Source organism: Micrasema longulum, unplaced genomic scaffold, assembly GCF_059751315.1.
Source record: "Micrasema longulum isolate JH-2025_06_02 unplaced genomic scaffold, ASM5975131v1 h1tg000678l, whole genome shotgun sequence".
Classification (NCBI taxonomy): domain Eukaryota; kingdom Metazoa; phylum Arthropoda; class Insecta; order Trichoptera; family Brachycentridae; genus Micrasema; species Micrasema longulum.
In genome coordinates this window covers 2,575,645-2,602,238 of record NW_028277874.1, presented here as the reverse complement: position 1 = coordinate 2,602,238, position 26,594 = coordinate 2,575,645, and the positions used below count along the sequence as shown (strand labels likewise).

At 32.5% G+C, this 26,594-nt stretch overlaps 1 protein-coding gene across 1 annotated transcript in view; it reads right to left on the bottom strand.

Moving 5' to 3' along the window:
- The window catches only part of sev (receptor protein-tyrosine kinase sevenless), a 175,931-nt gene that overhangs the window by 116,800 nt on the left and 32,537 nt on the right, over nt 1-26,594 (bottom strand). The gene's annotated exons all lie outside the window — the stretch shown is intronic.

Here is a 26,594-nt window from a genome sequence, read left to right as displayed (position 1 = left end):
AAGTGTGGAAAAATTCACTTTTGAATACATTTGTTTACTACCAACAAGTACAATTTGGGTTTTTGTTGGATTTATGAGAAGTCCATGTTTGTTTGTCCATGAAGAGATATGCTCGAGTGCAAGTGACATTACTCTATGTGTTTCAACAATGTCGACGTTTTACGGGAGAATATACAGGTGTTCTTTAAACCCTGTCACAACCGAAACCACGATGATCAGTAGGGCGAAGAAGACATATTAGCGTATTTAAAAAAATATTTAGAACGAAGATTTTTTTTTTCAAATATTAAAAAAAACAAATGGTTGCTTACTTTTTTTTAAAAAGAAATATTTGCGTTATTATGATTTACCAAAATATTTCATTTTGACAGCCATTTTCAACGAGTTGTAAATAACTCACTATTAGAAAATGGGAATCAAGTTGGGGTAGAGTGGGATTCGAACCACGGACCTTTGATCTGTGAGTCCGAGACACTAGCCACAGGACCACAACCCGACTCAAAACTACTTCTGCAGGGGAGAAGCGAGGGGGTCGTGGACGTACGGTTGTCGGTGTATCAGACTCCCCCCTCCCCTCTCCTCGTTTCTCCCCTGCAGAAGTAAGCATCCATTTGTTTATTATTTATCTTTTATTTTTTTAAGATTTTAGTAGTTCTAAAAAAATATTTTAATATGCCAATATATCTTCTTGCTCATACTGATCATCGTGGTTTCGGATGTAACAGGGTTTAAAGCACATCCTGTATATGACGGTCTCGTGGTGTAGTAGGCAGCGCATTTGCCTAACACGCAAGAGGTCTCGGGTTCAATTCCCGGCGTGGTTGACATGATCTATTAATTTAAAAAGGTGTATTAAACAATGTTTGAGTATGTCTAAATGCTTGCTGACTGGCTGGATTTCCTCCCTAGGGAGCTATTTATATTTTAATTTATTTCAACAGAAAGGGAAAACATTTTTGAGAAGGGAATATAGAAGTCTAGGCATTTACAGGGCTTATGATCTGTCATTGGCTGGTTTAAGTTAAGTTCAAAAGAACTTCAAAAACTTCACAAAAAAACAGATGGAAGAGTTGAGGAAATATGGATGTTCAAACATAGGCAGAATGGTGAATGTTACACAGTGTGTAAAGTGGCCACTTAAACCAGCCAATAACAGGTCATAGGCCCTGTAAATGCCTAGACTTCCATAGTCCCTTCTGAAAAATGTTTTCCCTGTGTGTTAAAATAATTTCAAAGGTGTATTTAATACTAAATTTAATTTTAACTTCTATATACACAAAAAAAATACAAGAGCGTCAAACTTGCGAACAACCCAGGACTAACAGAAAAAGAAACAGTTTTGTGTATACAGCAATAAAGTTCTACAATTCACTTTTGAATGGCCTAAAAAATATACATAACACTTAAAAAAAACCTAAATAAAACAGTTCTTACAGCCCGTGTGACGAGTGATATGTGATGTTATTTTATCGACTTTTTATTAAAACTATTTCATAAAAAAATTTACGGCAAAGTTTCTTGAAAATGTACGAAAAAAATATTAAAAATACTGAAATAAAAACGAACTATTTCAAAAGACATCCGGTTTGCTTACCGTAGACGAACCGATCGGGAAAACTGACAGAGAAGAACCTCTGACGTTACACGCGGAGTTATTTCAGAAATAGAACACTTTAAAAAATCATAGCGCTGATAAAACGATGTATAAAAATAAATAAAAAAATATTTGGCTTAGCTTAATAGTATATTAACAAATAAAAAATATATTAAAACAGCTGAATTTCCTTTATTGGGATTTATTGGAGTTTATAAACGCTTTGAGGCGGGCACTTTTCATCACAGAAGCCTATTTAAAATATAAATGAGAACTATTTTAAATTTTAATGAAGTAAGGAAGGCGCACTAAATTTTTGGGGTCATTCATTGGTTGAACTAGATCACATGACGTCGAGATGACAAGTCGGTAGAACATACCGAGGTAGATAGAGATAGTACGTACATATGAAGATAGCGTTCATAATTATGACAGTAGTTGACTGTTCAGAATTACTTAGTTGAATAACACTACATGTTCCAGCCAAGATTTGTAGACGGTACCACCTGTTTCATGTACCAATAAGTAAAACAATACAAAATTTAAAGACATATACTACACAAACATCACTATGTTAGATTTAAAATTTACACTAAAAATGCATTATGTAACTTAGTAGACATTATAATAATAAATATGTACATCTCCCTTCCCCTCCTTATACTCTCTTTAAGCATCCTTGTCCTAATCCCGCCCAATTTACAATAATTTACTGTTCTTTAAAAAAAGGTTTTTTCTTTGATTATTAAAATATATATACATGAAAATATTTTTTTTGTGTATGTATAAACTTTTATGTATTTACATAATATGTATTATTATTTTTTCTTTGTACACTTTGTGGAAATCTGTTATTGGTTCTATCGAGTTTTTACACTATATCTGTTTTTTTTACTATAAATATGTATGTAGAACTATTGGTTTCCCAAATAAAATAATCACGGCACAGTTCATTACATTTTATTTTATTTTAAGAATGCACATTGTGTGTATTTAATTTTAGATCAGATGAAAATATTAAGTAAAGTTGATAGTTTATGACGGCGAAATGAAAACTAATTGTTTTTAGATTCGGCAGTTCAAAGTACCTACGCAGGAACTATACAAATAATTATGTTTACCACTGTTTGATAAAAGTATTATTCACAAAAATTTTTGGACACAGCATTATGAATAATAATTTAAAATGAAAATAAATGCACGGGGGAGAGGTCCTTTCATGACCACTTGTTCATCAGACATAATGCATTCAAATAAACAGAGTAATATTATTTATTAATGCATACATTAAGTGCAGTTCACACGAATGGCAACAGAGAGGAACGTCCATTCATGAATATTAAATGATGACAGTACCTACCTACTTGAGGACTGAATTTTTAAAATGACGTTATGGTATGATAAACACATGTATTTGTCAATAAACAAAAATTAAAATAAATAGAGCAATCCACATTTATAAATTGTTTGAACGCTTTTCCTGTAAATTTGGTACGAAATCGGCGATCAAAATAATGGGTAAACGAAAATAATTTTTGTAACGAGTCAATTCGAAAGAATTTACACATATTAATATTAATAATCATAATTAATTATAACTACTTGTTTATCATCAGGTGCTCAGACATTATTTTTAATAATTATAAAAAAATTGAGTACAGACTAAATCTTTAAATACATCATTCTTCTGTACGTGTGATGTCACTGAACTTCTCCTAAACGGCTTAACCGATTAACGTGCGGTTTTCAGCGAAATGTAGATATTCAAATTTTCAATCGAATTCATAGCGCGGCGAAGAGCAATCTTCAAGGCATCGACCGTCTCATATTTTTTAGCTGATACTTTGGCCTCTAGAATGGATCATATGGAAAAGTCCACTGGGTTTAAGTCCAGGGAATATGGAGGTCACTGTTGTGATAAAAATTAAGCTGGGAACTTTTTCTTGGAAAAACGTTGGGTTTTACGGGCTTTATGGGATAGTGCTGAGTCTTGTCGAAACGTCTAATGGTTTCATGGCGTTTTTTTATGCTACCATTATCATTGCAACGTGAAATGGTCCGATACACCAACATTTTGTTCACATGCAAATGTCGTAGCTCATTAATAATGGCGGTTGCGATTTTCCAGCCAAGTACAGGGCAATAACACTGTTGAGTTTGAATTCTATTTCGATAACTTTTTTAAACTACGACGTAAAACGATATGCTTATGTAGAATTATTAACAATATAACAGACTGACACGTGTCAAAATATGAGCGCACTGTTATTACCCATTTGGTTGCTAAAGCAGCGTGAAGTTGGTAACACTTCGAGCGCCTACTCCGTACTGGGGATTCCATATCCAAATGGGTTTTAACAAACGCATAAAACAGGGTGTTGTTTAAACCCTGTCACATCCGAAACCACGATGATCAGTATGAGCAAGAAGACATATTGGCACATTAAAATAAATTTTTGGAACGACTAAAATCTTAAAAAATGAAAGATAAATAAAAAACAAATAGTTGCTTTCTCCTGTAGGGGAGACAGGAGGAGGGAGCCTGATACACTGTCAACCACACGGCCGCGCCCCCTTCGCTTCTCCCTTGCAGAAGTAAGTAATTATTTGTTTTTTTTTTTATTTTCTTCGTTCTAAATATTTTTTTTAAATATGCTAATTTGTCTTCTTGCCCATAGTGATCATCGTGGTTTCAGATGTGACAGGGTTTAAAGAACACCATGTATAATGAAAAGAGGGGATTTAGATTATCAAAGTGTTTACTCATTCTCATTTATAATTTGTGTTAAGGTTTTAATTTTTTTAATGTAAAAATATTGTCATTAAAACTACTCTGCAACTAAAATAAAAAGAAACAAATAAAAAATTGATACCTTTAATAAAATAGCAATAATGGATTCAGAAACCGCATAATTTTACTGTTATTTTTGACTTATTGTTTGCGATTTAACTTAACCAGTACCTCAATCACAAATAACTATCAATGAGCTTAAAAACATGCTAAGCTAAACATGCTAATCACAATGAATAATAATGAACATGCTTAAGTTATCGCAGTCGTAAATCAACGCGTGTGTAATCTTTTAAGTCAACGCTCGTGTCGGTTTGTTTTTTGTTTTCCTCGTAAATAAATACAGTTCATTGGCGAAAAATCGGTGTTTACTATAAAAATAATACAATATATTGCATTTGCAAAAAAGTAAGGAGTATGTAAGACAAAAAAAGTGAAAATTTAATTACTATGGCGACTGCTTTACTTGACATTTGGCTTGCTAACCGCCGGCTAAATGCAATAAATAGCATGATAAATAATAAATAAATAAAAATAGCAGTTTTGGAATATTTACACCGTGAAATTGAAATATGCGATTGCGCAACAGGATTATACATCGCGAAACGTAAATATTTTAACATTTAATATTAGGTGTTCACGGATGTTCCATTGTGATCGCGAATACGATAAACAACCATGGTGAGAAATTGTTTTTGCGTCGCTTATTAGCAGGTCGATAGTTATTCGTGATTGAGCTACTGACGTATTCGGATTATTTAAAAATAATCTAGAAATTGCCGTATTTGCACAGATAATTGAACTGAGATGGATGAACATCTCTGCTGGCGAGCTCATACTAATGAATTAAGCCGCAAAATATTTTTCAGTCTACACTCACTTAGAAGGTTGCAAAAATTCTTACCCATTAGTACTAAATGCACTCTTGTACAAGCATTACTACTACCCATTCTAGATTACGCTGATGTTTCCATGACTGATTTAAGCTGTGAGCAACTCGATAAACTTGAACGACTTCAGAATACATGCATAAGGTACATTTTTGGTCTTAGGAAATATGACCACATTTCTGATTATCGTAGGCAACTGAAATGGCTCAAAATTAGACAGCGGAGAGACTATCACTCCCTCTCACTTCTGTTCAATGTACTTCATAGTCCTAACGCTCCTATATACCTGTGTGAAAAATTTCAACGCTTATCAGTTCATGGTTTACCTCTTCGTTCTCATTCTCAAGGCACTCTCTTAATACCCATACACAATTCCTCTTTCTTCTCTAACTCATATAGTGTCCATGCGGCTCGACTGTGGAATCATCTTCCATCCACCATCAAAGATGTTACTACATTATCTCTGTTTAAATCACGTCTGAAGAAACATCTCCTTTTTCTTCCTTAATCTCTCCTCCTTTCCTTTTTCCTCTTTCCGCTTTTTTCCTTTTTCCCATTGAGTAATAGTTTTGATTTAAGGTAATTTATAAACAAATACGTTTATTTCTATTTTTATATATTTTTCACTTTTTAATATATATTTTTTTTCTATTGAATATGTTCTGTAACTTGAATTATAAAAATAAAACTTTTATTTTATTGGTTGGTTGGAAGAAATTGCCATTTGGCAATAAGCCCGCCAATGTAAAAATAACATTATGTACAAAAAGTTAAATAAATAAATAAATAAAATGGTTTACGTAATTTTGTTATTTTTATTATTAGATTAATTCTACAAAAACTTTTAGGCTCTATTAAGTCAAATTTTGGTTCGTATGGTAAATGCCCTTCTACGTGGGCACAACTCATTTATTTACGGAACGCGTTTATTAAGAAACTTGAAAAAATATCAGGACACCGCACTTAGACAAAAAGGAAAGGATAATTAGACATTTCATTGACAGGCATTTGTAGAAATTCCATTAAATATAGTTCAGTCAACTAATGGCATGTTACGGCTGGCAATTCGTTCTTACATACATTACATCTATTGCGTACAATGTTCTGAATGGTGTTTGGCGAATGATCACTTTATTCACAATGGGCGTGAATAACAATATTATGCTACCATAGTACGAGAGCGTACTGTGTGCTGTGTAGGTACACCTACTTCTGGATTGATATAAAATTGTTAAGACTATAGTCCTTAAAATATGGCTTGATTAGAATGACAGCTGTCAAACTAATTTCGTTAGTGATGGGAAATTACTGATCACTGATCACTGATCAAATCGATTTTATCAGTTATTTCATGCAATCATGAAAATCTGTTTCCGAAAATTGATATCGAAAACGCAAAAACATGCCTGTTATAGTGTGTTTAACACAATTATTCAACAAAAAATGAGACATTTATGCTTTTTTGATGAGACAAATTGATCAATGTAAATTGTAACGTTTTTGCAAAATGATGTAACCTTGTAAGAACGTGTTGATAATTATGTTTATAGTTTTCTTTCAGTTTTAACGCTGATTTTATTTATATATTTATGTTGATTTACGTTTCAAGCATTGTTTTAAAAAAATAAATTAACACGCCAGATACAAATGATTTTTAAAAACGGTGACGAAACAGGTACATAAAATATTCCAGGCACAACATACTTTAAAACATTTTTACTTGCGTCAAAATCGGTTGAAAAACGTGTTTTAAAAAGCATACTTATCGATTGTAAATTTGAAAATATCAGCACAATTTCTCAAATTTTCAGGGACCAGAAAAAAATGACAGTTTATTTTTGCACTAGCGGAGAATTCAATGAGAAAACTAAGCCTAAAAATATATTTTTTAATTTTTATGTATCGTATCATCAGCGCTATGTTTTTTTTTATAAGATGTATAAATGTAGAGGAAGCGAGGTCTGTATGCAAATACAGTGATATGGCGTTCTATCCTCTCTGCCTACCCCTACGGGGAAACGGCGTGTTGGTTTGTTGTTGTATTTCTGAAATTACTCCACTAATTGTGACGTCTCTTCCGCGTTTTTTCGGTCAGTTCTCCCAATCGATCCGTCGACAGTAAGTAAACCGGGAATCTTCCACAACTCTCTTACCATTGGTTGATTCATATGAACTAGCGACGTTCAAAGTAGCTCGTTTTAATTCAAAACATCTTTTTGTACATTTTCGAGTAACTTTTCCGTATAGTTTAATGCTCATATTTTTACAGCGCGTAAGAAAAAAAAATGCATCCGATTTCCCGTAGGGCTGAAGTTCCTCATTACTGATTTTTCCGTTCAGTAAATTGTAATTTATTTTTTATTTACAGAGAATAAATAAAAATAAATACTGTCAATTAAGTACAATTACATTTTTTTAATTTAACACCAGTCAGTAAAAAATTCACTTCCCTCTTTTCCTCGATACAATGAAGTACATATTACGTACTTCTAAAATACCTTCTCTCAGCACAAATATGCACAAGGCTACATGCTACTAGGCTACTGGATTACAGGGAGCTTCTTCTGTCAGTTTTCTCGTTCGGCAACGGGCAATTTTCCCTTGTACGTGGGCACCGCCAAGAAGACTTAAGTCCCCAGGGCCGCGATTATGAACGGCTATCTTCATCAGTATATACTTAGACGGTTTAAATTAATATCCAGGGCTCAGCATGGCCCCGATTACAATGGGAAGTTTACATTTATCTTCTTTTTTTATCTACAAAGTAAAATTAAGTTTTCTGGATGAAAAGCAGAAAATGCATACATTTTTTTCTTCGAAACATGTTCAATTAGAGGTTACCGGCGCAGATACTTAAAATGTTCATGCAAATATACTCATTTTCGTACACAAATATCGGTTTTTCTTTATAGACAGTCGAAGATAACTCTCATTGTAATCAGGACCCCGGTACGTATTCTGATAGGAAGTTAAATTTTATCTTCAATTTTTTCTACGTAAAAAAGTAAAATGAAGTTTTTTTATTAAAAAATATTTTCTTTTTTTCTTAACATGTTCAATTACAGGTTACCGACGAAGATACTGAATTTTCGTACAAATATACACATTTTCGTACATATCGATTTTAATTTTTACCGACTCGATATGTACTGATATAGCGTTCATAATCGCGGTGCAGGTGCGGTGTGTATGTGGTGGGCGAGCTGTCAATTAAGTACCCAAGAAGTACATTTTTTTTACTTACAGCGCAGCGATTCAATCAAGATGGCTGTCATTATTTTACATTCAGTAAGGACAGTGAGTGAAAAATAAAACTGTCTTTCTTTCATTTCTATCTGTTATAATAATATCGCCAGCAGGGGCGAACCGTGTAAAGAAGCAATTATGCATAGCTTACCATTTTATTTGACTAATCATAATAATGTTTTATTGTAACTTTATGTACAGAAAAACAAATGACTAATTACAATGAGGAAGTTCAGTGGTTTTTTTAAATTTTTTTATTTGTTAATAGACTGTTAAAATAAGTCAAATTTATTTTTTTAAAATTTTTATATATCGTATTATCGGCGCTACGATTTTTCAAAGTTTTGTATTTCTGAAATAACTCCGCGTGTAACGTCAGAGGTTCATTTCCGCTTATTCTCATTCAGTTCTTCCCATTGGTCCAGAAGCGACAAGCAGACCGGAAATCTTCCATAGCTCTTAGATTATAGGTTGATTCACATGAACCAGTGACGTCATTTAAAGTAGTGCGTTTTTATCAAAATATTTATTATTATTTTTTCTGTACATTTACAAGAAACTTTGCCGTACAATTTAATGCTCTAATTTTTACCCCGCGTAAGAAAACATTTTTTGTATCCAATTCCCCGTAGGGCTGAAGTTCCTCATTATATTGGGAGCCACATTATGTTGTTTTGATAATTAATTGAGTTATTGTAACTCTTGGGAATGTAATTCAACGTATTTACTTGTAAAATACTTTGAGTTACATTATTTATAAATAAATAAGAAAAATAAAAATTAACCATTTGTTAAGAATTGCAGTTTTTGTGATCATCAATTGAACGTAGTTATGTAGAAAGCAGCCAGTCCACAATTTCGAAAAAATGAAATATTGGTGTTATCGGGTGCAGTAAGATCAATTCTATGTTCTGCTAAAAACAGCCAGACCGCTTTCGTACAAAATACTGTAAAAATCACCTTCTGAAAATAGTGCCGATTACAAAAACAGAATTTTTCAATTTGCAGAAAACACCCACAGGACTAGAAAAATCTTACGGTACTTTAAAATTCATTTACACTGTTAAAATACATAATAAGATTCTTGTTTGTAATACCAAAAAAAACTAATGTATTCATTGTTAATCATTGGTCAAAGTCAAAAACATTCCAACTGTTGTGTAGATTTGATAATTCACTCTTCTCACAAGGGTGCTATTATCTCAGTTTCACTTTTCCATGGCTGGCTGCTTTCTGCATAACTACGTTCAATTAAAGGTTGCCTTTTATTTTCAGTTGGTTGATAAAAAGAAACGATTTTCTGCGAGTGGGAAAACGAATTTGCTATAGACTCTCTGCGTGTTGACGCCCCATGTTACCACCTCCGTTGTTAGTGTACTGTTTATGTTACTAAAACACGTTGCATTTACAATCAGCACCGATAGCCGATACCAATAACAAAAATAATCAGTGACAATTGACGAAAACAAGATGGCCGTCGGGATTTTGGCGGGAACCGTCGATGGCTCCGGCGCGGAAGGAAGTGTTTAATTTAAATAATACATGTTTATTCATACGCGGCCGCCAAGCTGTCGAGCAAAGACGACAAGTAGTGAGAGGGTCCGTTTTTAGCCGTTTGGAATCATTATTTTATTTACCCCAACACTAAAAGTACTTACACTGTTACCCTTGGGGTAATAATAAGGAATTCCACTGTTTTCTATTTTTTTTTTCTAATAGCTTACTATTAAACTAAGCAAAAAAATATATATGTATTTTTTGTGCGTTATTTACAAAGATATAATTTTTTAAAGTTACATTTATCAAATACCGCGCCAAATGACTGTAATCAGTGTGTCACTTTTCAGTAGTGACGTCACGAAACGGTTGGCGTTCTTACTTTCACTGACCGCGGTAAGTTGTATTTCTCCAGCCAATAACAAAACTGACAAGAATCTATGGAATATTGCTTTGATTACTTTATTAAGTTGATCATAATTGGCTCATTTCTATGTTATCGTTGTTTTTACGAACGTTTCTATTTAGAAAAACCCAGAAAGTTGACATAATCTCTGGTTGAAAAGAGTATAATGAAAATTATACTCTTTTTTTTTTTATATGGTCAAAACGTTCCTTACAAGGTGCGGGGGCTTTAAAGATGACACCGGAAATACTACACGTAGATATAAGGAGTGACGTCATTATTTACGATTTTAAAATGAATTCTATTTTAACATTTTTTTATTTATTTTTGCGTGCGTTTTTGAGATATTTCATCCTACTCTAATTTTTTTAAAATATTCACGTGTACACGAAAACATTTTTAAAATTTAATTCCGGGTTGGGCTGGAATTCCTCATTCAAAAGTTAACAATTCAGTAGTATTCCACATAGACTCTACCAGAAATCCCTATCCAAACTTTTAGCGTGGTAGGTGAATACTTTAACCTCTGAATCGCGAGGGAGGCATATGTCAACTCAATAACCTTTTCTCAGGACTTTGAGCTATTGAGTCAAAAATTCACACACAGAATAAGGTATTATCACTCGGGAGGAATGTCAGATTTTACGTACTCTACAAATAAAAGATTTAAAAAAGATTTTCCTAGTGTTTATACAAACCCTTATAATGAATATTTTCATTCATTATTTTCGTTTCGAAATAAGGTCTTTCGAAAACGATCATTTCTCAAGTTGGTATTAAATTTTGTCACATAAATTCACGAGTAATGCATTAATTTTAATGTTGGTAATGCCACAGGCCACAGATAGAAATATAAGGAGAGTTGTCAATGCGTATTATCTTAACCCCCCCCCCCCCCTTACCCATTCCACACTCCAGTTCCAGGCACAGACAGATGAAAGTGAAAACGGATTACATCTTATATCTCGAATTTCTTATATTATTTTATGGTTTTCAAGCTCTTCTAAATATCAATTTATTGTGATAATGATACATTTAATTATCCATTTATCATGAAAATTATAAATCACAACTCGTAGCGTTTGATAAGTGACAGGACGCCGAAAATGTAAACAAACGACACATACAAAAGGGAAGCTATCTACAATACTCTATAAAATTTATAGACATTGATGAAAATAATCCGATGACGTCACAAAACATCCGAAGACGTCATACTTGATGTTACGAATTGTTTATTTTTGGCACCATTCAAATTACTCGAATATAATCCTTTATATTTCCCTCATTTCTTAACAAATTTGAATAAGAATAGTACCGATCGGATTGTTATTTTTTAGATTAATTTATTAGCTAATAAAAAAATCCATGATAATTGCCCACTATATTATCTATTTCGCCTAGACAAAAAATAAAAATAACTGTAAATAATTTAACTCATATTTAGGTTATTGGTGTTAATTATAATCTCAATTGTATGTTTGTCAAGACTTATTTTGAACAAGTATTCATTTATTTACATGCCTGCAAATATCAAAATAGTTCTAATCTTTTGTAACATGAGAAATTTTGAATTACAGAACCGACATCAATGGCTCAACAAGTTATATAGCAAAATACCTGGAGGAAAACACAGTTTATATCATCAAGGTGTCTGCTGTTACTTTATCTCGGGACCTGGTAAAATCTTTATTATGTATTTATTTTATAAACGTTTAAATCTAAATTAAAAACACGCATGAGACTCATCTTCAGAGTAATGATTCTCTAGAGAAGCCCTTTAGTTCTTTTGGATAGAACAAAAGCGTTCCAAATTTTGATTCGGTTTTAATTAGTTTTTTTGTTTACAACAAACGCGTAATGGACAGTTTCGGCCTGGACTCGCAATTCTCAATGCAAGTACCTACGGCCTGTTGTATTTCTATAATCTGTAGCTAACTTCGTGGTTAATAATCATAGAATGGTTTTTGTCCGCATGGGCGACTCTATTAGGTAATTGCTCTAAGATTGGTACCCATATAAAGACTGTTGTAATCTAACTTCTATTTTAAGAAATGTGTTTTTTATTTAGTTTTTTTTTAAATACCACTTAAGCCAGTATTTCCCAGCCTTTTTTATGCCATGCCCCACCGTAGTCTTTTCAAAAGTCAGATGCCCCACCGGCATCTTTTTTAATTAAACGGCAGGTACATTTTCAAATCATATTGTAATATGTTTGTAAACATGTCAACCCCTAATAAAATTAAATAAAACCTATTCTAATAAATATATTTTAAGTGAAATTTTTACAAAACACAAATTGAAAATGCAATTAAGTAGAATAAAATAAAAATGAAAACAACAATAAAACACAAGTGACAATTGAAATTGAGTACAAACACACACATATCTCGACGCCTAATTCATGATTAAATTCAGTTACACTTGTTGCAAAGAAATTTAATGTCTGGTTCTAACGTTATTTTAGTCTTAGGTGCCCTTTACACATCTATTATAGTCCTTAAAATTTAACATGATTAGAATGACAGTTGTCAGAAAAAGGGACGATATAACTTTGTAGTAACGTTAGAAGTTATTTATATTGAGACACGAAAAATCATTCGTATCTGGCGTGTTAATTTATTTTTTTATTAAAATGCTTAAAACATAAATCAACATTAAAATATAAAATCAGCTTTAAAACTAAAAAAATAAAATAAAATAAACCTAATTATTAACGACGTTCTTACAAGGTTACATCATTTTGCAAAAACGTTAGAAATGGGACATATTTATCAATGTAAATTGATCGAATAAAAAAATTATTCATTTGATGTTGTTTATGAAAAAAGTATAAATGTATAATTTTTTGGTGAACAATTATGTTAAGCGCATTATATTAGGCTTGTTTTTTCGCTTTTTATATCAATTTTTCGGAAATAGAGTTTCACGATTGTATAAAATAACTGATAAAACCGATTTGATCAGTGATCAGTAATTTCCCATCACTAATGAAATTGGTTTGACAGCTGTCATTCTAATCAAGCTATATTTTAAGGACTATAACAAATAATTTTAATGAATTCAACTAACATTACAAACATAAATAAACATTATAACATAAAAACACATTTTTATATTTAAAAAAAAAAAAAACTGTTTTCTCGTGCCAGGAGAGTCGTTCAGGATAGCACCCCGGCCTGTTGTGGTGCAAAAAAAAAACTTTCGATTTTATTGAAACTCCACTACTTTCGCTGCCCCATTCACCGTGAGTTTAACAAATTATATGGAGCGCCTTTGTCGGATATTGTCATTCATCCTCATGTCCGAATTGCAAACACGGATAGTAGCAAAAATTTACTTGATTCACAATATTATATGTCCATTGTAGTAATTTTATAAATTTAATAACATCAGATTAGAATCAAATTTTATCATTATTTTTTTATTTAACTCCGAACTATAGCTGCTTATTTAAAGGTTATATTAACTACAACAATTTAATGAGTCATCGTGAATTTTTTTTTAGTAGGTAAGTACTACGTTTGACAATCTAAAACTAAAATCAACAAATAAAAGAATAGAAGAAATATGGATGTGCAAACGTATGCATAATTGTGAATGTTACAGCATGTAATGTGGCACTTAAACCAGCCAATGACAGGTCTTACACCCTATATATGCGTATACGTTCATATTTCGTTCTCTAATTTTTTTCCATCTCTGTTTCAAGGATTTATATTTAACTGTCCATTTAAGGGTTGAGTTAGGTTAGTTTTAAAATATATTGTTTTATTTAAAATCTTAAAATAGGGCACACATTAAAATATTTTTTATGTGTGCTCTAATAATACCTTTAAAGACAAACCGTTAAAAACCGACTTTTAGTTAAAAATGTTCTGTTTTTAAAAAAATACTTTTCTGAACTTGATGTTATAGTGTAAATAAATATCCTCCACAGTTTGTCTTTAAAGGTGCGATATATTTTATTTATTAATTCTATGACACATATTTCTTAACCTTATGTTCAAATTTTAATTTTTTTTTTCTTCGTAAATGCTTTTTCCCATTTCGTAATATTTTTTAATTTCCTTATATAAAATAGAATTTTGTGACTTCGCCTTTTTTCTAAATGGGAGTCTGATTTTTACCTTTTCTCTGGTATTGTGATCATGTTCATGTTGGCTTTGACATTTTTTTTCCAAAATTCTGTGGTCTTTTTTTGAATTGATAATATTATACACAAACATCATCGTATTGGAAAATATTATTTGCTTATATGTGTGTCAGTAATTTAATTTTTTTTAACATTAAATTTACACTTGTGTATAGGTTTTTATCAAAATGATTATTTTTTATTTTATTTTATTAAAATAAACGGCAAATCTGCCCTTTACAGACATTAATAATACTAACATATTTGGCTTAATATATTTTTTTTCAAAAACAAAAATTTCCTTATACCCAAGATTTATAAAAAAAAAATAAACCTAAAAATTATACAAGATTTATATTTCAAAAATTAACATAAAAATTATACAGCATATTCAGTAGAAAGTTTAAATAATAAAACATTCTACAGTAATACAACAAGATTTTGTTTCATACAGCTGGGCAAAGTGAACAAAAAACTGTATATATTATTATTGAAGCTTGGATTTGTAATAAAATGGTTAGCTTGTTTGAATTTTCGCGGTTTGATAAAAATAATATGCTGCTACACTAGTTAATATGTGGTTCAATAATGAGGAACTTCAGCGCTACGAGAAATTGGATACAAAAAATGTTTTCTTGCGCGCCGTGAAAATTAGAGCATTAAATTGTACGGCAAAAAAAAGGTTTCTTGTAAATGTACGAAAAAAAATAATATTTTAATAAAAACGCACTACTTTGAACGATGTCACTGGTTCATATGAACCAATATATGAGAGCTGTGAAGGATATCCGGTTTGCTTACCTTAAACGAACCAATCGGGAGAACTGACAGGGAAGAACCTCTGACGTCACATGCTGAGTTGTTTCAGAAATATAAAACTTCAAAAAATCATAGCGCTGATAATACGATATGTAAACAGAGAATGATTCTAGCATATTACAACAGAGATGAAGAACATTTAAGATAAGGTAATATAGAAGTCTAGGCATCTACAGGGCTTATGACCTGTCAATGGCTGGTTTAAGTGGCCACTTTACACACTGTGTAACATTCACAATTCTGCCTATATTTGAACATCTATAGCCCTTCAATTCTTTCATCTGTTGATGTTTGTGAAGTTAAAGAGCTAAAACCTTTATTTATGCGGGTGAGATTCATTTAATTGAATTATTTCACCTACATACTACGCTTGAAAATGTTATTTTTTCAATTTCTATAATTCTTCATGGACCAGGTGGATTTATCAACAATATTTTGAGTTTGTCCAAACTTTTGTAGACAAGGACTTGATAAACAGCTCCCCAGGGGGTCGAATCCAGTCCTTGGAAAAACTCAAAATATTGTTTAGAGAATTATTCGTTAAAATAAAGTCATCTACATCTCGTGCTATTCCCGCAATAAGAGGTCTGCCACAGGGAAGCCATCTAGGGCCAGCATCATTCCTAGTTTTTATAAATGAGATTGTTGAATGATTTATTAATGTCGCATTTTTACTTTTTGCTGACGAAATTAAGATTTACAAGGAAATAACAGATGAAAATGACTGCTACACACTTCAATCAAATTGAAATAAATTAAATAACTGGTGTATCTCTAACATTTTCTTTTTAAATGTTAATAAATGTAAATTATTATTTTTTAGTAGGAATAAATCTTTAATTTTATTTCCGTATTCAAAATTATTTACGCTAGCTCTGGAAGATGTCTTCAAAACTCTTGACTGGAACGACAAGGGTATTAACATCAACGGCGAACTCATTAGCAATCTCAGATTCGCAGATGATATAGTCCTATTTGCTAAATATGAGAAAGAACTCGAAAACATAATAAACGAAGTTAATACAGCATCCCTGAAAATAGGCTCGAAAATGAATGCTCCAAAAACTAAAGTACTGAGTGATGCAAACCAATCAAATCATCGAAAAGATTGATAGTTATATATACCTAGGACACGAAATAAAGCTCGGTAAAAATAATCAAGGGGTAGAAATAGAAAGAAGGCGAGGTTTAGCATGGGCTGCCTTTGGTAAGCTCTCATATATCCTAAAATCTCCCTAAGTATTCACATTACTTAAAGAATAAACTTTTTTATATTTGTGTTCTCCCTGTACTGACATATGGCTGTGAAGCTTTTGTGTTCACGAAAAAAAATTTACACAAATTATCAGTGACACAGAGAGCCATGGAAATGAGAATGCTGGGTATTTCGTTGAGAGACAGAAAAACCAATACACGGATTAGAGCGAGAACAAAGATCACCGATGTGGTCCATAGGGTTGCCAACCAGAAATAGAGCTGGGCTAGTCATATAGCCAGAATCACAGACTCTAGATGGACCAAAAAAGTCCTGTAATGGCGACCCAGAACGGGTAGAAGAAGTGTCGGCAGGCCTCAGACAAGGTGGTCTGATGACATAAGACGAGTTGCAGGAAGTGGTTGGATGCGGTTGGCTCAGGATAGGGAAATATGAAGACTAAAGGGGGAGGTCTATGTTTACCATTGGACAAGAGACGGCTGATGATGATGATTCAATAAACAACATTCAACTGGAAAAAGTCAGAGATTCGAGATCTTGGTGTCGTATTAGACGAAAAACTTGCATTCAAAAGCCACATCAACCACATTACCTTTAGAAGTATGAAAACATCGAGTTTCATTCTTAAAACCATAAAGGATTTTGAATCAGTTAAAATAATGAAACTCTTGTATATATCCTTGGTTAGAAGCCAATTAGAGTACAACTCTACTATATGGCTATACGTTCCCCTTTTAAAAAATTCACGTAAAAAAAATTGAAAGAGTCCAACTAAAATTTTTAAGATTCATTGATTTCAAACTGCAGATTCCTATATAAAAAAATAACTAAATGTCTTTGTTAAATTTTTTGAATATTCATATCGACATTTTAAACTAGAGTCTCTGTGAATTCAAATTATCTCTTTATAAATATTTTATGATGTTCCATACTATAGTAACGATTAACGAATTATTTGCAAAAGCTACTTATGTCAATGATCTGATTTTAACTCATTTTATATTCATACATATATTTTTCTTGTTATTTATATTTTTCTTCTTATTATTGTTTTTTTATTTTTTGTATATCTAACTGGTTGAGCCGATAATTTGTTTCAATGTATTTTAGCCAGAATAATCGCATGTAAGTAGATACTGGCTAATTTTGATTTGTGAGGTTGCCACGCCTGACGGGACATTTGGTTGGCAACACGGCTCGTCTTCCGCGCCACTTTTCTCTTTTTCAACGAGTTATGTTCGCACGCTTTTCTAATTGTTAAAAAGTATTTCTCGCTTTTTTCGCCGTAAAAGTTAATATAACGCCGTGAACATTTTATCATCCATCGTTATTAATCATCATCCGCCGCGCCGCCTCCAGACTCCAGACAATTGTGTGCATGCAGTTTTCCTGATCACCAGTTTCCCCGTTAGCGCGTGAGCTGATCGCCGACAAGGAAGAAGACTCAACACCAGGTTAGTCAGTGTTTTTACATATTGATTTCCTCTGGTTCGAGTACATTTTAATAGATCGTTGGCTGCATAATCCACTAGCTCACATTGGTAGTTTTGGAGAAAATAATTTGATTGTCCGCTATAAAAAAAATATTTATTTTATTTTATTTATTTCGAATAAAAAAAGATGTACAGGTTAAATGAATATTAAAAAAAAAATATATATAAAATGTATACATAGTAGGGCCTGCCATCCAATTATATGTATTCACTAAATAATACTGTAATAAAACGACGACGGCTTGAAGTTTAAACTATATACTATATATTAAAATAAGATAAATATGGACAAAACAAGGAGATAGTGGAAAGGAAAAGAAGGAAATTGATAAGGAGTGGTAAAGGATGATTGAAGGAAAGTGAGAGTGGAAAATTGCATTTGATATATTTAAATCGCAAAAGGAGAATTCTATTTACACGGATTCTTCACTAACTAACTCATTACTACTCACGGCGGCCTCCGTGGTGTAGTGGTCAAGACGCTTGACTCACGCACGGAAGGTTCCGGGTTCGATTCCCGGTGAGAACACAAAAATTAAAAATGTGATTTTTCTCAAGCCTGGTTGTTCTGTAATGTAATTCACCACTGTAATTGGGCCTCCTGGCCTGTTGTGGTGCAAAAAAAAAAAAAAAAATTATATTGTTACATTTTAAATTGTAAAAGGCACTTGTGCCGTATAATAAATAAATAAATAAAATAAAATATGATTTTTAAATGGCTTAGTTTAATAGTCTATTGACAAATAATAATAAAGGTAAAAAAAAAAACACTGAACTTCCTCATTGTGTTATAAATAATTTGGCATAAATCCTTTATAAGAATTCTTGTAATTCTTCCCAAAATTGTTTTTTCGGCAAACTTTTTCGTTACTTTCGTTAGATCGTAGATAGTTCTTAGCGTTCTTTTTCGTTAGAATTTTGATGAAATGAACGTTTGGAATTCATCATTACACCCAAATATTTAATTTCACTAACTTCATTCAGTTTTTCATTGTATACTACAATTGACGGCGTAACTTCTATTATTTTGTTTCCTATATTCATATATTGTCGTGCATTTAAGGATAGTGAACGATTGTGTATTTGAAGGTTAGGTTACAAACAGTTTAAGGAGCTTTGTCAACCCCGAAACCCGACTTTGCGATTGCCTTATGTCATGTGGTCAATTCGTCAAGTGGCCCAACAGTTAGTTGCCACAAGTGGCTGTAAACGGGAGTTGGTACCTACTGATAGTCAACTAACCAGGCTCACTTGAATGCATCATGTTTAGGGTCTCCTAACCGTAATAGGGACTTGCATCAGTAGTTGGCTGTGGGATCGGTTGTTTTCCCAGGGGTTGCATGTGCACTTAGCCGTCCAATTCACTGAAGATAATATTATTTCGTGATGTGATGCGCTGTAGTGAACATCTCGAAAATCAATACCTATAGATAAGGTCTGTTTTATTTATTTGCTCAACAAAAAAAACATAAACATTTAAATGCAAATGCCGAGACCGCCATAAGGACATAATATCTGTGTCTTGGGCCTAAAAGACCAAATGTCGGATTGAATTTTTTCTTGCTCACATTTTGGAGAGTTTATTTATTTATTTATTATAAAAATCAAACAGTATATTTAACAAATTCAAAATACAAGAAAACAATATTAAAAAATGTAACAGCAATTACAGATTTTAGATTAATTTAATATTATACAGAAGGAGAGGGGGAAAAATAAATACTAAAAAAATAAATGTTTTAAAAATTAAATAAAAATAACATAAAAGGGACAAGATATGGTATAGTTCCAACTCTATTTTCCTCCCCTCTCTCTCTCTCTGCTTCCATGAACATTTATATTTATTGCTAAAAATTCACAGCCAACAATAGATCATAGGTTTTTGTTATTTTCATTGTGTGTTTTGTAATAAAAATAATATAGATGTGAATAAATACCTTGTTTTTAAAACTGTCTGAATATTTGTTAATTATGTTTGTTTTTTAGGTTAGTCTTCTTTGTTTATTCTCAAATGTAATTTCAAAAAACTAAATTGTTAAGTGTCCTCGGCACGGGAAACCCCAGTGAGGTCACATTATTTTTATTATTAATTATAGTTTATAATATAAATAAATAAATAAAATAAATAAGATACAGGTAGGTAGTAGATTTGTGTAAAAGTAAGAGTTAAAAGTTAAGCAGATCAATTTAAAACGTCTTTAACAGATTTATTTTTTATATACCGGTACGATATATAAAAAAAAGAAAAAAGAATTTTCGGCTTAGTTGAAAAAGCTGTTTACGAGATATAGACGCATCAGCAAAGGCGTGTGACGTCAAAGGTTCACTTTCGCTTATTTTCGATCAGTTCTGCCCATTGGTCCGTTCACGGCAAGCAAACCGGAAATCTTCCATAACTCTCTTATCATAGTTTGATTCATATGAACCAGTAGTAAAGTAGTTTGTTTTTATAAAAATGTATTTTTTGTAGATTTTCAGGAAACTTTACTTAACAATTTAATGCTCCAATTTTTACCGCGCGCAAGAAAACATTTATTGTATTCAGTTTCCCGTGGGGCTGAAGTTCCTCATTGTCATAATGAACTACTACTAATACTATTACGCCATTTCCCCGTAGGGGTAGGCAGAGTAAATGGACCACCACACACGTCTATTCCTAGCTTATATATTCCTAGCTTCTTCCACATCCATACGTCTTGTTATACATGCCCTTCGGTTCTGTCTGCTTTTGACATGACCAGACTTGAGATTTTTGTTAATCTGATCATGCCACGTCTTCCTTGGTCATCCTCGTCTCACATCACCGTTCATTTTCGCCATATATACTTGTTTTACCATTCTTTCGTCGTCCATTTGTTCTACATGACCAAACCATATCAGAGACCCTTTCTTAATCTTATCAGTTATACTTGACTCATATTTACACTCTCGACTGATTTCGTCATTCGTAACCCTGTCATACATTGATTTCCCACACATTCGTCGAAGAGATCGCATTTCAACCGCGTTCACTCGGCTTTCATCCTTCCTCTGCCAGTTCCATGTTTCACTTCTATACATAAGCGTTGGGACTAAAACTCCGTTGTGCACTGCCGGTTTAGCTGCGATTGACATATTTTTATTAGCAATCACTGCGCTTAATACGCCGTTTATTTTGTTGTCCGCATTTACTCTCTTTTCACCATATTTTTCTACTATCCATATCTTGAAAACATACTTCCATAATGAAACTGTACACAAAATAATAATCAAATAAAAAAAGCCATTTTCAATAATTCTAACTGTCCAACAGTGATCTTTATAAAATAATTTAAAGTTCTTATTGGAAATAATTAATACTTAGGAACAAAACTAATTACGAGCTTTCAATAATTGAAACCTTAAAATTGTGAAGATTTTTATTGCATAGTCCCACGCTTCGTATGTGTCTAAAATCTCCAATTAACAGTAAAAGTGCATGTAATAAGATGCACTTATGCAACAATTACATCTAGAAACTTTCTTCACGAGAATGGGAAGTATGAGCATATCAAAAGAATGCAGCAAGTCTTATATGTGCTATCAATACAAATATATTTTAAAGTTTGAAAACGGTGGGTCCCAAATAGGCAAATAAATTCCTCACTTTACTAAATTATATACCATCGTTGAGCTGTCATTTCATTCATAGCGGCTTCACCGTACATTGCGCAATAATCACGAGCAGCTTTGACAGCTTTATTCCCCGATTGAACGCGAAAAGAAAGAGGCGTCGAAAATGCTCACTTTCTTCTAATTGACATTCTATTTTGAAGGCTTGTAATCAAATAAAATAATATATTGATTGATTTGGTGTTTATTTTGTAGAACTCCACATTTAAACTTATAAAATTATAAATCAAACACTGATTTAAGTCTACTGAACACTTTATTTTATTTTTACAAATATAAAAATAAAATTGTTCAGTAGACTCAAATCAGTGTTTGATTTCTAATATTATAAGTTTAAAATAATATATGTTACGTGAAAGCAAACACAATATCTTGTAGAGTTGAATTTTTTTTTAATTTAAAAAAAAAGGACAACTTATGTCAACACACAATGTAACCATAATATTTGTTTTATTTATTTGACAATTGTAGTCTGCATTAATTTACTGGCTGTTCAACCCATCACATAATGCAAACAATAAACATAAGTTAGAAATTAATGAATAGAAAGCAGCTGGCTGCTAAACTGCCGATATGTACAGAAAAATAGATCGACATTACCCGCAGAAGCCGTATTTAGCAATTGAATTGCCCTATTAATGGGTAAATTCTGACTTGATTTGTACGGCTTCTGGGTGTGTAAAACAGTGCATGAGATTTTTTTTTGAAATTGAAATTTTCGTGCTGCGAATGCTAACGGAGAAGTTTTTGGCAAAAAGTCAGAAACTATTCTGCGCATTTGTCGATTTGCAAAAAGCGCATGATAAAGTAGATAGAATGAAATTGTGGGGCGTGTTGGAAAAGTATGGAGTAAACAATAAACTTATACGTGCAGTATCGTCTCTCTATTAGGAGAGGTTAGCGTGTGTAAGAGTTAATGGGGGATTTACATCTTGGTTTGCGATCTCAAAAGGCGTGAAACAGGGATGTGTAATGTCACCATGGTTGTTTAATCTATACATGGACAACCGTATGAAAGAGATATAATGTATGGGTATTGGAGCAAAAAAGGATAATTTTTCAGAAAGCTGCTTGTTGTATGCTGATGATGCAGTTCTGTTAGCAAGCAGCAAGGATGATTTGCAGCAAATAGTGTCTAGAATGTATGATGTATGCCTGGAGAGCAAATTGGCGATGAACGAAAGTAAGTCAAAAGTGATGGTATTTGAAAGGAATAGTGAGATTACTGACTGCATAATAAATGTAAACAACGAATGTCTCGAGCGAGTAGAAGAATTTGTGTATCTGGGAAGCATGTTATCAAGAGATGGAAGGGTAGAAAAAGATGTTGAAAGAAGAGTGAATGCGGGCAACAAAATGAACGGAGCACTAAGCGCAGTAATTTCTAATAAAAATATGTCAATCGAAGCTAAACTGGCAGTGCACAATGGAGTTTTAGTCCCAACACTTATGAATGTAAGTGAAACATGGAACTGGCAGAGGAAGGATGAAAGCCGAGTGAACGCGGTTGAAATGCGATATCTTCGACGAATTTGTGGAAAATCAACGTATGACAGGGTTACAAATGATGAGCCCAGGCGAGAGTGTAAATCTGAGTCGAGTATAATTGATAAAATTAAGAAAAGGGTCTCTGAGATGGTTTAGTCACGTAGAACGAATGGACGACGAAAGAATGGTAAAACAAGTATATATGGCGAAAATAAACGACAACGTGAGACGAGGACGACCAAGGAAGACGTGGCATGATCAGATAAACCAAAATCTTAAGTCTGGTCATGTCAAAAGCAGACAGAACCGAAGGGCATGTATGACAAGATGTATGAATGTGGAAGAAGCTAGGAATGTATGCCAGGATAGACGTGTGTGGCGGTCCATTCTCTTTGCCTAAAATGGCGTGATAGTAGTAGTCTAAGGTTTTGAAATATTATAAATATGTAGTGGAAATATGTTTAGCGAGTTAATGCGACATATCGCTTATCGCGTGTATACTGCTGGCAATCATTATTTTGACAATGTTTACAAACAACACAGTTTCATAGGATAGACACATACCAGATCGGTTTTATAGTGGATAGGATACAATACAGTACCGAGGGGCGTATAAACAACATTCGTCATTCAATAACTCACACACACCGAATGCGGCTGTCTGCTTTATTTGATATGTCACTGCTAATAATAAGTGTATTTAATTGTTTTATTTCTGTACGCTTTCCGTTTACATACAAATGGAATAGTGATGCGGCAATTACATCCAAATGAACTATGAGAATTATGATAGCCGATGGATCAACGAACTCAGGCTGGTCTTTTCGGAAGCTTTTTGATGAGGATTATCTTTATACAGGGTGTTCTTTAAACCCTGTCACATACGAAACCACGTATATTTTTACCTCTTCGTTGTAATTCTCAAGGCACTCTCTTAATACCCATCCACAATTCCTTTTTCTTATAGTGTCCATGCGGCTCGACTGTGGAATCATCTCCCATCCACCATCAAAGATGTTACTACATTATCTCTGTTTAAATCACGTCTGAAAAAACATCTCCTTTCTCTTCCTTAATCTTTCCTCCTTTCCTTTTTCCTCTTTCCTCATTTTTCCTTTTTCCCATTGAGTAATAGTTTTGATTTAAGGTAATTTATGAACAAATACGTTTATTTCTATTTTTATATATCTTTAGCTTTTTAATATTTATATCTTTTTAATATGTCCTATAACTTGAATTATAAAAATAAAACTTTTATTTTATTGGTTGGTTGGAAGAAATTGCCATTTGGCAATAAGCCCGCCAATGTACAAATAACATTATGTACAAAAAGTTTAATAAATAAAAAATTAAAAAATCACGTTTTTCTTAAAGCAGTCTAACAATTGAACGATTGAGTAATAGTTTTGATATAAGGTAATTTATAAACAGATACGTTTATTTTTATTTTTATATACTTTTAGCTTTTTAATCTTTTTTTTTCTATTGAATATGTTCTGTAACTTGAATTATAAAAATAAAACTTTTATTTTGTTGGTTGGTTGGAAGAAATTGCCATTTAGCAATAATCCCGCCAATGTACAAATAACATTATGCACAAAAAGTTAAATAAAAAAAAATATCAGTATGAGCAAGAAGACAGATAAGCATATTTTAAAAAATATTTAGAATAATAATATTTTTTTTAAATAAAATATTTAAAAAAACAAATGGTTGCTTACTTCTGCAGGGAGAAGTGAGGGGAGCGCGGCGCAGTGTCAGACTCCCCCCTTCCCCCTCCTCGTTTCACCCCTGCAGAAGTAAGCAACCATTTGTTTATTTTAAAATATTTTTTAAAAATTTATTTGTTCTAAAAAAATATTTTCATGTGTCAATATGTCTTCTTGCTCATACTGATCATCGTGGTTTCGGATGTGACAGGGTTTAAAGAACATCCTGTATATATATATATATATATATATAATTCTTCTGTACGTGTGATGTCACTGAACTCCTAAACGGATTAACCGATTTACGTGCGATTTTCAGCAAAATGTAGACCTTTGCGCTGCGCGTGTTCGTAGATATTAAAATTTTCAATCGAATCTGTAAAAATAAGTTAGAAGCTTAAATCCATTTTTCATCGATCTACCAAGGTTGCATTCGACGAGAATGCAAATACAAAAAAATTGGAAAGATGTTTTTTTTGTGTTAAAAGAAGTTTGTTTTTAAATGTTTACAAAAAACATTCAACAATCAGTTTCTTTTCTTACATTCCTTATAATTTCTTCCCATTTATTTATTTTTACTGGATTTTTGGTAATACTAAAATAATATTGGGTTGTGGTCCCGTGGCTAGTGTCTCGGACTCACAGACCAAAGGTCCGTGGTTCGAATCCCACTCTACCCCAACTTGATTCCATTTTCTGGAAAATGGCCCTCAAAATTAAAAATTTGGGTAAATCATAAGAACGCAAATATTTCTTTTTTTAAAAAAAAATAAAATATTAACTTTCATTCAATACATTTTTGAAAATTGCATTCGTGAACAAAGTGCACCCCTGCTGGTGAGAAGAGCCGAGTTTTAAATTTGAAAAAAGAATTCGATATTTGAAAATGAATTATTTTATGTTTAGAAATTCAACCATAAACAAGCACCTAGGTACCTACTTAAATTTAATACTTACATATTAATAATGTTTAGTTTTGGAATTCAATCATGAACAAGTACCTAGGTACCTATTTATCAATTAAAATTATTTTTCTAAATATTTGGCAGGCAAGCCAACGTTCGGGCAGGACGTCTGTCGGTCCGCTAGTTTAGAACAAATGTTTAAGTTATTGCACGTTCCAGTGAGAAACTTCTGCCCTACGGGAAATTGTATACAAAAAAACGGTTTTCTTGCGCGCGGTAAAAATAAGAGTATTAAATTGTACGGCAAAGTCTTTTGAAAATGTACGAAAAAAATAATAAAATATATTTTAATAAAAATTAACTATTTATTTAGTATGCAGATAATTGGTAGAATTCCGTATTAAAATTTGGTAACGCGGTGGTGTGACGCGTTTTGTTTCATATTATATATTATTTTTAAATAAAAGTAGAATTGTATTCAATAAAAGCGTTTTATTTTGGATACCTTACCACATTTTAAAAACAAACTACTTTGAACGACGTCACTGGTTCGTATGAATCAACCAATGATAAGAGAGCTGTGTAAGATATCCGGGTTACCGTAAACGGAACAATCGGCAGAACTGACAGAGAATAAGCGGAAGAGAACCTCTGACGTCACACGCGGAGTTATTTCGGAAATACAAAACTTTTTAAATGATGCGTTGTTACCTTGGGCACGTCGAAAATTCCGTAGAAACAATTGGACGTTTCA